The 12,698-nt window shown below is 28.6% G+C and overlaps 1 protein-coding gene across 4 annotated transcripts in view; it reads right to left on the minus strand.

Moving 5' to 3' along the window:
• Positions 1-7,211, minus strand: part of Adck1 (aarF domain containing kinase 1) — a 77,401-nt gene extending 70,190 nt beyond the window's left edge. For all 4 annotated transcript variants that reach the window (XM_075370495.1, XM_075370494.1, XM_075370496.1 and 1 more), the window contains exon 1: positions 7,000-7,211. The gene's annotated coding sequence lies outside the window, so the exon portion shown is untranslated. The remainder of the gene's footprint in view (positions 1-6,999) is intronic.
• Positions 7,212-12,698: the final 5,487 nt, after the last annotated feature.

Raw genomic sequence — 12,698 nt, forward strand, 5'->3', positions numbered from 1 at the left:
TCATTATTTGTTAATTTATTTTTTTTATTTACTTTTCCAGAAAATCAGGTGATCATAATCGTCAAGAGGAAATGGCCATATATTTTTAGATTTAAAATAAAATTTTTTTATAAACAGATTTTCAGCGTTTACCGTTTTTCAATTAATTTCAAAAGCCGTTTAATTAACGCTTTTTGTATTATATAATATTCTAATAAGTAGGTACTACCAACCCATATGTTTGTCATTTTTTGACAAAAAAGTTTTTTACGCTGTAAAACATTAGTAAATTCAACTCTACTACATAAAATAGCTAAGCTAGTCGATGCAGAAGGAAGGACACCTCAAAAAAAAAATTAAATGTCTTCAATAATAGATTTTTTGTCAATTCAAACAGTTCTACGTCAAGAATTGATTATATGTATATTAAAAATTAGAATTAATCATAAATTTCTAAAGTCAATCTGTAAGATCAGTAATCAGATTGTAGCTTAAGGTCAAACTGGATGTAGTACATGATTTACTGAAAAAATTTTTTTTTTGACTTCAGTCACTTGACTGGTTTGATGCAGCTCTCCACGAATTCCTATCTAGGGTTAGTAGTTTCATTTCAGTACACTCCCCACATCCTACATCCCTGTAAAACAATTCGTTTTACATATTCCAAACGTTGCCTGCTAACACAATTTTTTCCTTCTACCTGTCCCTCCAATATTAAAGCGACTATTCCAGGATGCCTTAATATGTGGCCTCTAAATTTGTCTCTTCTTTTACCTATATTCTTCCAAATGCTTTTTCCTTCATCAATTTTCTGCAACACCTCTTTATTTGTCACTTTATCCACCCAACTGATTTTTAACATTCTCCTGTAGCACTACATTTCAAAACTTCTAATCTTTTCTTCTCAGGTACTCCGATCGTCCAAGTTTCACTTCCATATAAAGCTACGCTCCAAACATATACTTTCAAAAATCTTTTCCTGACTTTTTTTAAATATACAAACTTTTTATTATTAAAAAAACATATTAATCTATTAATAGAGAGTTTAAAGAGTTTTTACACAATTTATTTGAATCCAAAATTGTTAGTTTCACATCTGTATTTTAATATAATACAGATAATTAAAGACAAAAATGTAAGTTTATACCTTAAATTAAGTACATAATAAATAATGAAAGATAATCACAATTTATAGTAGTTTGAATCTTCTGTTACACTATTGGATATCTGAAAATGATATTTGTTAACCTAGCATTTTTTTAGAATTTAAAATACAAATTCCTACAAATTCAAAGCTATGCTACGATGTTTAATCTTAAAATATGATAAAACGTAATTACCTAAACTTACAAAACTTTGGATATTGGAAAAAAAATTTTAACTCCAAAATACACTATCTCTGTGATGAATGTTATAATAATAGAAAATAATAATAGAAAATAAATTTATGGCTCTATTTTTAGGAAGGAAGTCTATTAAAAATAGTCTAATCAGGGCTGAACTGCTTCCATTCTGATAATACCTCACACTTAGAAACAATAAAATCTGAATGCAACTGAATAAACTGGAACAGTACAAAAAAAGAAAGATAAATTCATAAAATTTGTGTTTTTAATATTAGGAGCGTTTCTCTGCAAAACCTCTGATAAGGAAATAAAATTTTCGTATCCCAAAAATCTAACAATATCTTAGTCAGAGATAAACAATAAAAAAAAAAACCATTCAAATCAATAAACTGAATATTTAAAATTAGAAAAATGTATGAAAATATAATTTTTACGGATGAAAATTTATTTCAATAAAAATGTTTCTCAAAAGTATTATTTCTCATAATTCAAAAATTACGCACTATTACAATTCTCTTAAAACCAACCCTTTTGAGATATATCACCCCTCAACTGATTTAGAACTTAAGATTTTACAACTAGGTCTTCATTTTAATCTTACAAGGAGATAACCCACTGGTAGAAAAAACGAATAATGAATCAAAAAAATAAGATATTGAGTTATAATTTCCACAATTTAAAAATAAAAACTGTGTGCTGTTCGTTGTAGGTATCACGAATTAATCTATAATAATATGTGACTTTTTTTTTTACACACAAGTAGAGTTTTAAAGAGACAGTGTTCTGAAAGCCAGCTAAAGTTACATAGTTTCATTGCCTTAATTTCTAACGGTTACAATACTCTTAAGTAACAGGTGTTACAGAAAAAGTGGCGTAAAGGATAGTAAGGGAAACTCTCTAGCGGTCTGTATGACAAATCTAAATTTAAACAGTAAAATCACAATTTCTTTTTAAGTGAACTCAAAATCTCAAACTCTCCTAAAATATGATAAGAATACCTGATAGATCATAGAAAACTGATGAAGCATTTAGAGGAGGAATGAAGCATCTAGAAATTTCAACAAAGAAGGAAATTATCACCATGGAGAAGTGTCACGTTTACAGAAATCATATAAAGCACAGAAGCAGCAGCCATAATCATCGATCTTGATTACCAACTATTTGAAGACCCTTTTACTTCATATTGCAACTTGTATTTGACTTTTATGACTTAAAGAGATTCATATAACATAATTCAGTCAACTTCTAGTCTCATTACTGAATTTCAATCACAAAGTATCATTCAAGAAACTGTACGTATTAGTCAGTTGATGAAAAAAAATTATAATTAACAAATGGCTTAATTCAACAAATATTTAAACAACAAAGAGGTAAAGCCAGTAGTAATAATAAAAAAGTAATATTCAAAAAGAATATGTAAAATATTCTTTTACACCACACCTACAAACTACAATGAGGCAATCAAATACACATTCCAATTCAAACACACTTTAAATCAATATTCAAAACATCAGTACACTGGTGTCAGGTACAAGTTTTAAAATCTATGAGTTGAATCATCCAAAGCTGAAATAAAAACTGATGCTAACAACAAAATACAATTTACTAAAACTGAATTAACAATGAAACAGATGGCAGTGCAACTTGATTCAAACCTCCATTTTGAAGAAAAAATTACTTCAAATAAAGAATAAAACATATACAATTTTTCATTTTACATAAAATTGTTAAAATATTTGATTTACATTCAGTTAAAATTAGATACAAATAAAGTGATCCATTCTGCTTTTCAGAAAGCACTAGATTAGGTGTTGGGTCTTTAGTCACAGAAAATAGGCATTTCTGGAAACGATATTAGATTAGTTTACATTTGACAACTATTTTTGACCATACCACTACAAGTTTTATGATGAAATGAGTCTGTATCCTACTTAAACAATTACCTTAAAAATATTTAATTGCATGGTCATCAAATATTTTTTACTGAGTAATTCTTCAGCACTGAGCGTTTTATTTGTGATGAGAAAAGAAGCAGACTTGAACCTAAGACTTAAGATTTTTTTAAAAATAAAAGTGTGTTGTATTGGATACATTAATATTAAAATACCAGTCAGTTATTTTCGTTAAGAATAAAAACTAAGTAGTTAAATAAATAAAAGTGTCAATCTATATACATATATATGTTTATCTATTTTTGTTTATCCTTAACTAATGAAATACAAATACAAAAAAAAATTGTTAAAAACCTTTTGTTTTTAACTTCTAATAAAATATACAACTCAAATATATGTTTTTATTTGTAATATGATTATATATTTAACAAATTAAATGCTAACTTTTAAATATGAAACTAAAAATAACATTATGGGTATCTGAATATATGAGATATGATAAATATTTGAATTTATGAAAAATAAAATACTCAAAAATGGGAGTAATCATCTCTAGAAAATACAAAATGATTTTAGAATTCATATGATGCAAAATTATACTTATCACTAACAAACTGACCTGGAAAAATAATTATAAATCTTATTGTTCATATAAGAGGAAGGTGTTTCATACATTAAAAAGTTTATTACATTAAAAAAATCTATGGAAAACTACAAATAGGTTTTCTAAGGAATACTTTTCTCTCATGCAATCTTTTTTTAGAAAAGAAGTATTATGGATTTTTTTGGTAAAATTAAATAGTAATAAAATTTTCCTACAATTCAATCTGTGGGTGAAAGCTGCTCATGAGGAAACCACCTCAAAGTATTGTATAGCCAGAACATGGAATGTTGGAAAATTAAGTAAAAGGGACAATAATAGTTAATAATTTAATAGTTAACCATGTTCCGACTAGTACTAATTCAGTTTGAACTAGTACTCTACTTTAACTAGAACAATCTAATTTATCCAAGCTTTACGGAATATGTAAAACAAAAAACAACTGAATCCCTTTTATGGAAAACCTTAACATTTTACCTAACTAAAGTACTGCGAACATAGGCATGAAATGGTTTGAATGAAACTGAGTTGAATACTACTATGTAGCGAAGTATTGTTTTGTTTTCATTTTATTAAACAACTTTGAGGCATATAATTGTTTGTTATTAATTTTACATTTAAGGCAAAATATTTCACTATACAGGTACAAATGATTGCAAACACCCTTTTTAAAACTCATCAAGAAGATATACATGAAATACCACCAAAAGGTATGGAAAGATATCAGACAGATTATACAACGGATAAGCAAAGATTTTTGAAACCAGATTAAGGAGGGTAAAACATAACCAGCAACAGATCCTGATTCTGATCATTATATCTAGTCAAAATGAAGTGAAGGTTACAATGTTAAAATTTGAAAAAGTTATATATTAAGGCCTACAATTTACTATACCAGAAAATTCAATTGAAAATGAATGGGTAATTTAAAATGGGGAATAATTAAGGCAGAAAAGGAAATTATAGATAAAAAGGTTACAGTAAAATCACTGATGAGAAAAGATATATTTAGAATTAATAGATGAGCACAAAGTAAAAAACAATAAAAGCAGGAAAGTGTACAAATAAAACTAACAAGTACAAAACAGCAAAAACACAATTAGTTGGAAGAGATGTGTGAAATGAAAAAATATGATTACTGAAAAGATAAATGTGGCATATATAAAAAAAGAGAGAACCCTGGATAAACATAACCAAAATATAGTGCTAACATAATTGCAATATTCAATATATATTTGCTATCAAAATATACTGCAATTGATTTACAATCATCATCATTTACAAAAAAAAAAAAAATAGCTAACAGTGGCATGAATATACAGAAGAGATACAAAGAGGAGAAGAATCATTAAATGAGGATTGTAAGGAGTAAAAATGGCTTAATGACATGGAGAATAGAATTTGATAAGAGCTTAAAAATCCCTTTATCTTTAACAGATTTAAGCAGAAACAAGGAAGTACAATAGATTATATACAATCAGAAATATTGTCTTATTTAAACAAAGCAAAACTGAATAGTATATGCACATTAGCAAACAGAAGTTTGAGACTGGATAAGACAAAAAGCTAAGTTTTAAAAATGTGATTGTTATTATACCTAATAAATCAGGAGCAGATAAAGAGAAAAAACTACTTTTTTATCAGCCAAATATTTTCTGCATTGAAAATACAATGGCTTAGACGAATTGAACATGTGATGGAAGGTAAATTAGATGAAGAATTCAAGCTCAGAAAAAGCATAAGAAAATTGGAGATCATTCTGGTCTCGTACTAATCTTTCAAGGCAGACACAAGAAGAATAAAGATAAAGTCTAATTCAAAAAGGATAAAACAGGATGTATTCTACCCGATGCATTTCAATTTGTATGTGAATTGAAAATTGAGTGAAATAATACTCCACTTAATTATCAACTATCCAAGGTAACCTTTAATTCAAAATAAAAATGCTGTATTTTACTGATGAGGCTGTTATATTTATTGCAAGGAAAGAAATTCACTTTGAAGGCAACACAACAATGTAATGAGTTCTAACAAAAAGGACAATAGTCAACTGCATAATAAAACAGAGATCACAATAAATGAGAGGATACAGAATTTTGCTATTTAAAGAGTAAAATTACGAAGGATGGATGAATAAAACATAAATTAACGACAGGGTAACATAAAGAAGACTTTTACTGCATAAAAAATATCTGCTAGTAGTACCAGATATAGAACTAAGAATTACAAAGACATTCTTTAAAATATTTTGTGAAGTGTAGCACATCATGGTAGTGAAACATGTATTAATATATACAATAGTAATACTAATATACATACTAATACTAAATACAGAAGGCAGAAAAGAAAAGAGACATTTGAAATGTGGTGTAATACAAAGATATATAAAATTAATTTTTATGATAAAAATGAAAGAAAGAGGTGTTAGGAGAAATAATAGATGTGAAAGGTTATAGCAGAATTGTATAGGCAAAACCAGGTTAGAGGCATATTACAACATCCGTGTTCAGTTTATTTGGTAGTGGAGGGTTGTGAAGAGAGTAAAAATTGTAAGACAAAGATTAATTTTATAAAACAGAAACTGAAGATGTACACTATAATAATTATGTTGATGTTAAAAGATCAGCATAAAATAAAAGAAATGAAGAATAGCATCAAACCAGTCAAATGATATTTTCAGTGTCATCTTACAATTCAAAAGAATATTTTCAATACGGCACAACTTTAATGTTATACATTAAATGTTAAGTGAAAAGAGACTAATTAAAAATAAGGTAAAATGTTCATATTATAGCAATAGTACAAATACTAAAGTCAGATTATATATAACAGTTTTCATAATATATATTTTTAGGTTATTAATTTTTGAAATTTACAATGTAAACTAGAAAAACATTTCCCACATTAAGATGATACTTCCCCGAATACAAACGATTTACAAAATTAAATATATAATTTAAAATGTTTTTATTCAGTAATTTTCAAAAATATTTGTTTATAAAAAAATGGAAATGTAAATGGCAGTGAACTTTACTGTGGATAACAAAATTATCTTCGGAACATTTTAGATAATCTTCAATTTAACTAATAATATGGAAATTATATTTTTAAAAAAAACCTGTGAAATAACATTATCGAAGAATATTTCGAAATTAATTTGAAAAATAATAATTCTACTTACCGGTATATTACAACATTTAAGAATCACATAAGATTTCACATTAACAGATTACACAGTTAAAGTACTTTTTTATTGTCATAAATCAGATTAACAGAAATTCCTACTAACAATAAAAGTGCGCGCAATAAATTGTAAGATTTCAGCATTCTAGACATTTCGAGAAAAAGTAACCTCGGAAACGACATTGGTTCGTACCTGTGTTATGATTCAGCAGGAACTGAACAGATTGAAATAATTACGCCAGTTTTAAAAGACGAAACTAACACTTTTTTATAAAATTTTAAAGAACTGGCAGCAGAAATTTTTTGACTATGAAAGAAGTCAACCTTCCTTCATAATAAAGTTCATTTGGGCATGATTTTATGGCTGAATTAACACATTTTGCAATCTCTATTTCTAAGAGAATTCACGAACAAACGTAAATTCGTTTTTGAACTTTATTCACAGTGAAGTTGAAATTTATTGACAGATTGTTACAATAAATAGTTTTACAATATTAGTATATATACTACAAAAAAAGGATTGAGTTTTTCCATGATTAAAATAGGATTTACCACATTTAATAACCGTTCATAAATCCAACTTGGCTCCCACTGCTTAACAGCTTGCTTAAGTAAGGTCCTACAGAGTCAAGAAGTTCGGAAATTGATAAATCTATAAGTACCATATGCAGTCGTTATTGTCAAAAGTTGGATACGTCTTTTATGTTGGAGTAGTAAAAAAAAATTAGTGAAACTGATTGATTAGTGAACAAATGAAATGTAGTAGAAATAACAAAGATGGACCACTAAATGTGAAAATAGGAGGAGAAAAGATTATGGAGGTAGAAGAATTTTGTTATTTGGGAAGTAGAATTACTGAAGATGGACGAAGCAAGAGCGATATAAAATGCCGAATAGCACAAGCGAAACGAGCCTTCAGTCAGAAATATAATTTGTTTACATCAAAAATTAATTTAAATGTCAGGAAAAAATTGTTGAAAGTATATGTTTGGAGTGTTGCTTTATATGGAAGTGAAGCCTGGACAATCAGAGTATCTGAGAAGAAAAGATTAGAAGCTTTTGAAATGTGGTGCTATAGTAGAATGTTAAAAATCAGATGGGTGGATAAAGTGACAAATGAAGTGGTATTGCGACAAATAGATGAAGAAAGAAGCATTTGGAAAAATATAGTTAAAAGAAGAAACAGACTTATAGGTCACATACTAAGGCATCCTGGAATAGTCTCTTTAATATTGGAAGGACAGGTAGAAGGAAAAAATTGTGTAGGCAGGCCACGTTTGGAATATGTAAAACAAATTGTTAGGGATGTAGGATGTAGAAGGTATACTGAAATGAAACGACTAGCACTAGATAGGGAATCTTGGAGAGCTGCATCAAACCAGTCAAATGACTGAAGACAAATAAAAAAAAAAGTGAAACTGATTCTATAAAACTATTTTTAAAATGGCCTACAAATTAATATTTTATTCTAATAATTTTCCTTGAGAAGCTACACACTACTAGAGTTTCGCTCTCAATTTTGTAACAATACTCTTAGTTCTGAACTGAAATTGCTCTCATCTGACTCGTTAGAGGCTTTTTGTATGTTTCTACTGTTTCAAAATTGTGATGTTTTAGTTTGACGAAAAGAAAAATCACATGGGTTCAGATCATAAGATTAGGTAGGTTCCAAACCATAGAAATATCCTTTCTAGTCAAAAATACTCGATAGAGACTTACTAACACTATGAGGCGTTATCGTGATGCACCATCCGTTTGTTTGCAAATTTGACTGCACAGAAACATCTTTTGGTGACTTGGGTGAGGGTTACCTGTACTCATTAGTTTGGCGTTAACTATCAATATTGAACTGGAAAATCCACGATTTATCAACAGTTATTCCGTTCTATTACTCTGATACGTAGAAGTTCAGCAATAGACTCATTTATATTTTGCTATATGACAATTTTTTTGTGGCATCAGATTTGTAGGAACCTTTCTCATGCACAGTTCCTTGGATGTTTTTAAAATCTTGTAAATAGTAAGATAATTTAATTTCAATTCACTACTTATTCACTATTCCTGGACTCATTAGAGGTTCTCACCATTTTCAAATTTTCATCTGTTTTTTATGTGGATTTCTTTTATAATGGGGCTCAAGATGTAGTTAGCAATTACGTAATTTTCCTCTCTATTGTTCTTTCTCAAAAATCATCTTCACCTCATTCTCTGTATCAGGCCTTACTTTACAAAATATAAACATCTTTTGCATGGTTTTCTTGTAGTACTTCTTTTTATATAACACAGGAGATGTATTTTGTTACTTTTCAACTTACCATTCTCAATAAACGTTTGAACCCACCTTATAGCCTTTTTCTCTATGAAGTGCTGTATAACCAAGGTCTTTTTATTCAATCTAAATTCGAAATATTCTCTTCTGAAGCAATTTTTACTCAATCTTTTGCCATATTTACTTCTTACTATGCTTCATAAAAACTTCATCTCAATCACCTTCTTTCTTTTTTTCTTTTACTGTTTAGCCTCCAGAACAATCATAAGATGATCTTATAACAATCTTAACAATCTTAAGATGATGAGAGGGGATTATATTATATGTATGAGTGTGTAGTATTTTACAGTCTTAGATTCACCATTCCTGAGATGTGTGGTTAATTGAAACCCAACCACCGAAGAACACAGTACCCATGATCTAGTATTCAGATCTGTATAAAAGTAACTCATCTCAATCATATATTTTATAAACATATTTTTTTCTCATCAAAGGAGTGAGCCAGTGTTAGGAGAGGGATATAGTAACTCACTGGTAATATCTTTATTTTATATGGAGATGAGTAGCATGTGCTGATGGACAGTCTCCGTGAACTCAGTCCACCATGAAACAAATTCTTTCTGCAAGAACTTTGTTGTATTTTCTTGAAAAATCCTTTAACCACTTGTATACAATTTCTGGGGACATCCCTTACTCCTTACTACTACCTATTCTTCTGGGGATGCTACCATAAGCTTTCATCATTTCTATAAAAACTATAATCTGGCTTTTTCCATTCTTAACCCTTCTCAATCATCTTTTATATCTGCAGATGTTACCCTTTGAAACCCGTATTGTTATTCCTCCTTTAGTATTCAACTTCAGTGGCCACTGTTGCTGCGTGGTTTAATGCACAAAGTATTCCACTTTACCTCTTATTCTTATTTTGAATGTATGAGGTATCATCACACCTCTTCTTTAGTGAGAAATCTAGTCAAAAATATTAACCTGTTAATTCTCTCTTCTTTATTTTCTTAATCGGTTAATAATAATTCTCCTGTTCCTCTTTCACAAATCTGCATGTATTAAAACTTATTATAAAGTGCATAAAAAAGTATTTCAAAATAAATTTGTATAATAGTAAATTATTTTGTCATCAAAATTCATACGTTTTCCTCTATTTCTACATTTTCATCTCACTTGTTTGAAATCTTTATTTATTATAAATATTAATATCCATATTTTCTGGAGAGATAAAACAATATTGCACAAAAAATAATTTCTTTTAACTAATTCCTGGATACATTTTTTCTCAAAGTATTCAAATATATTGTAACAAAATATATTATATCAGGCCCGCTGATATACTCAGCGGGCCTGATATATACTCATATGTTCATATGTTCATATGTACTGATATATTCGCATATGTTACTCAGGCCCGCTGGTACAGCGGGCCTGAGTAACAGATTCCTAGCAATTATTATGAAAGTAGTAGAAATTATAATAATGAGAGGAATCCAGAAAGGAACAAAAAGAAACCCTTTTATTGAAGCTAGCAGGACTGTTTTACAAGCGTCTTTTGTTATACTGCCCGCTGTCACACAATAAACACCTATTGTAATGTGAAAAAAGCTACCGAACCTGGTTATAGAATTCTTGGGAATGGTCAATTGTTCTCACACTTCGTGAATGTACTAGAAACAATTTCTGTAAATTGAGAAACAAACTTTAAAACATAAAAATCACAAAATTCCATACCAATTATTAAATGAACTAGAATAATCACATATTAGATAATTAAATAAACTTTGGTTGAAATATAATAATTAAAAACCCTAAGAATTGGTACAAGGATGCTTACCAAATTTTATAAGAAATCTTTGAATTTTCATTTAATATTCTGTGACAAAGGCAGGCTAAATAACTAAAATTCCATGGTAATTTTTAAAGTAGTTTTGGAAGTTAATACAAAAATTAAATTTCAAAATTTTCATAGATTTATTATAAACTAAATTTTGTAATTTCTTTAATAACCTGTGTGTTTTTCTTCTAATGTTTTATTTATTTCATATTTAATGAAGCCTTCTGAAAATTATTAAGAGAATAGTTAAAAACATTTTAACAAAACTAATTTTGCTATTATTTTCCTAATATTCCTCTACCAAAGGTTGTCTGATTCAAAGATAATTAACTTTACCACATTAAGTATAAGGCAGAAATTTGTTTGTTGAAAATCCTTATCGATATTTTTTGTAGCTTATAAAACATGTCATGCTTAACTGAGATTGGAACCTGGGCTTTTCTGGAGGAAAGGCTAAAATTTTACCACTCTTATAAAAAAATGAAAGTAATCATTATCTCTTCACTTGTTTTTATTAATAAATGATGCCATCATGATCTGCAAAAAAAGTTTGAAAATTATTTTTATGTAAATCTATAAAAATATTGTCATATTGTTACCAAAGGTGTCTGAAGTACTAGAAATTCTAGCAGGCTGGATGATGGAAATGTTTAGCTCTGGTAACTCAAACTGAGATATAAATAATTTGTCATGTTTTAAAGTTGATCACTCACAATTCACCTCATAGTTCACTAATCACTCATGAATCACCTTATAATTCACTAAACATTGTAAAAACATTTAAGTTTATGCATAAATACGTAAATTACCCAAATTAAATTTTGTAGTATTGTATTGATTGTGCAACATTCAAACCTAATCTCTTCTTTGAATACACAATAACTTTAAACCCTATTGAAAAGGATTTTATAAACTGACTATAAACTAGGGACTATATTTTTTCAGGTACAGTTTTATAAAACAACTTGTTTGGTATTATTCAGCTAAGAAATGGTTTTTGTATCAGCCAGCCAAAGTTCTGAAAAAGATGCAAAATCTAGTGATTCTTTGAAAAGAGTTGCTGGATATATTAGAACACTAGGCATTAGAAATATTCAATGTCTTTGTATTTATTCTATGGTAATTCAGCTAGTGTGCTTTGATGCTTTGTTATCGATTTTGTATGTTCAGTTCATCTTGACAATCCAACATACTTACTGCTGAAATTTTGCTTGCCTAACATTATCCATGGTTAGATACTGCAATATTCATGGGTACTGTTTTTAAGTGCACTTCAAGCACTGTTAGACATGTCTTTAAAATTCTATAGCTTTAGATATGTATGCACCTATCTCTATATTAACAGCCTCAACACATATGTATTATTTTCTGCTGGATTCCTAGCTATGTAAGAAATCCAAGTAACAAATGAGCTGATGCAGGCAGAAAGGAGGGTTGTTGTCAGCCAACCTTAATAAGCAAGTGATATATACTGATTATGAATGCTATGTAAAACGTCATGTAGCAGTATCAACTGTCACATTATTCTTACTTATAATACCCTTATCAATATTATTATTTGAAAATTATTAGAAATAATAGACTT

This window comes from Lycorma delicatula, chromosome 7 (genome assembly GCF_047948215.1).
Source record: "Lycorma delicatula isolate Av1 chromosome 7, ASM4794821v1, whole genome shotgun sequence".
Taxonomy (NCBI): Eukaryota; Metazoa; Arthropoda; class Insecta; order Hemiptera; family Fulgoridae; genus Lycorma; species Lycorma delicatula.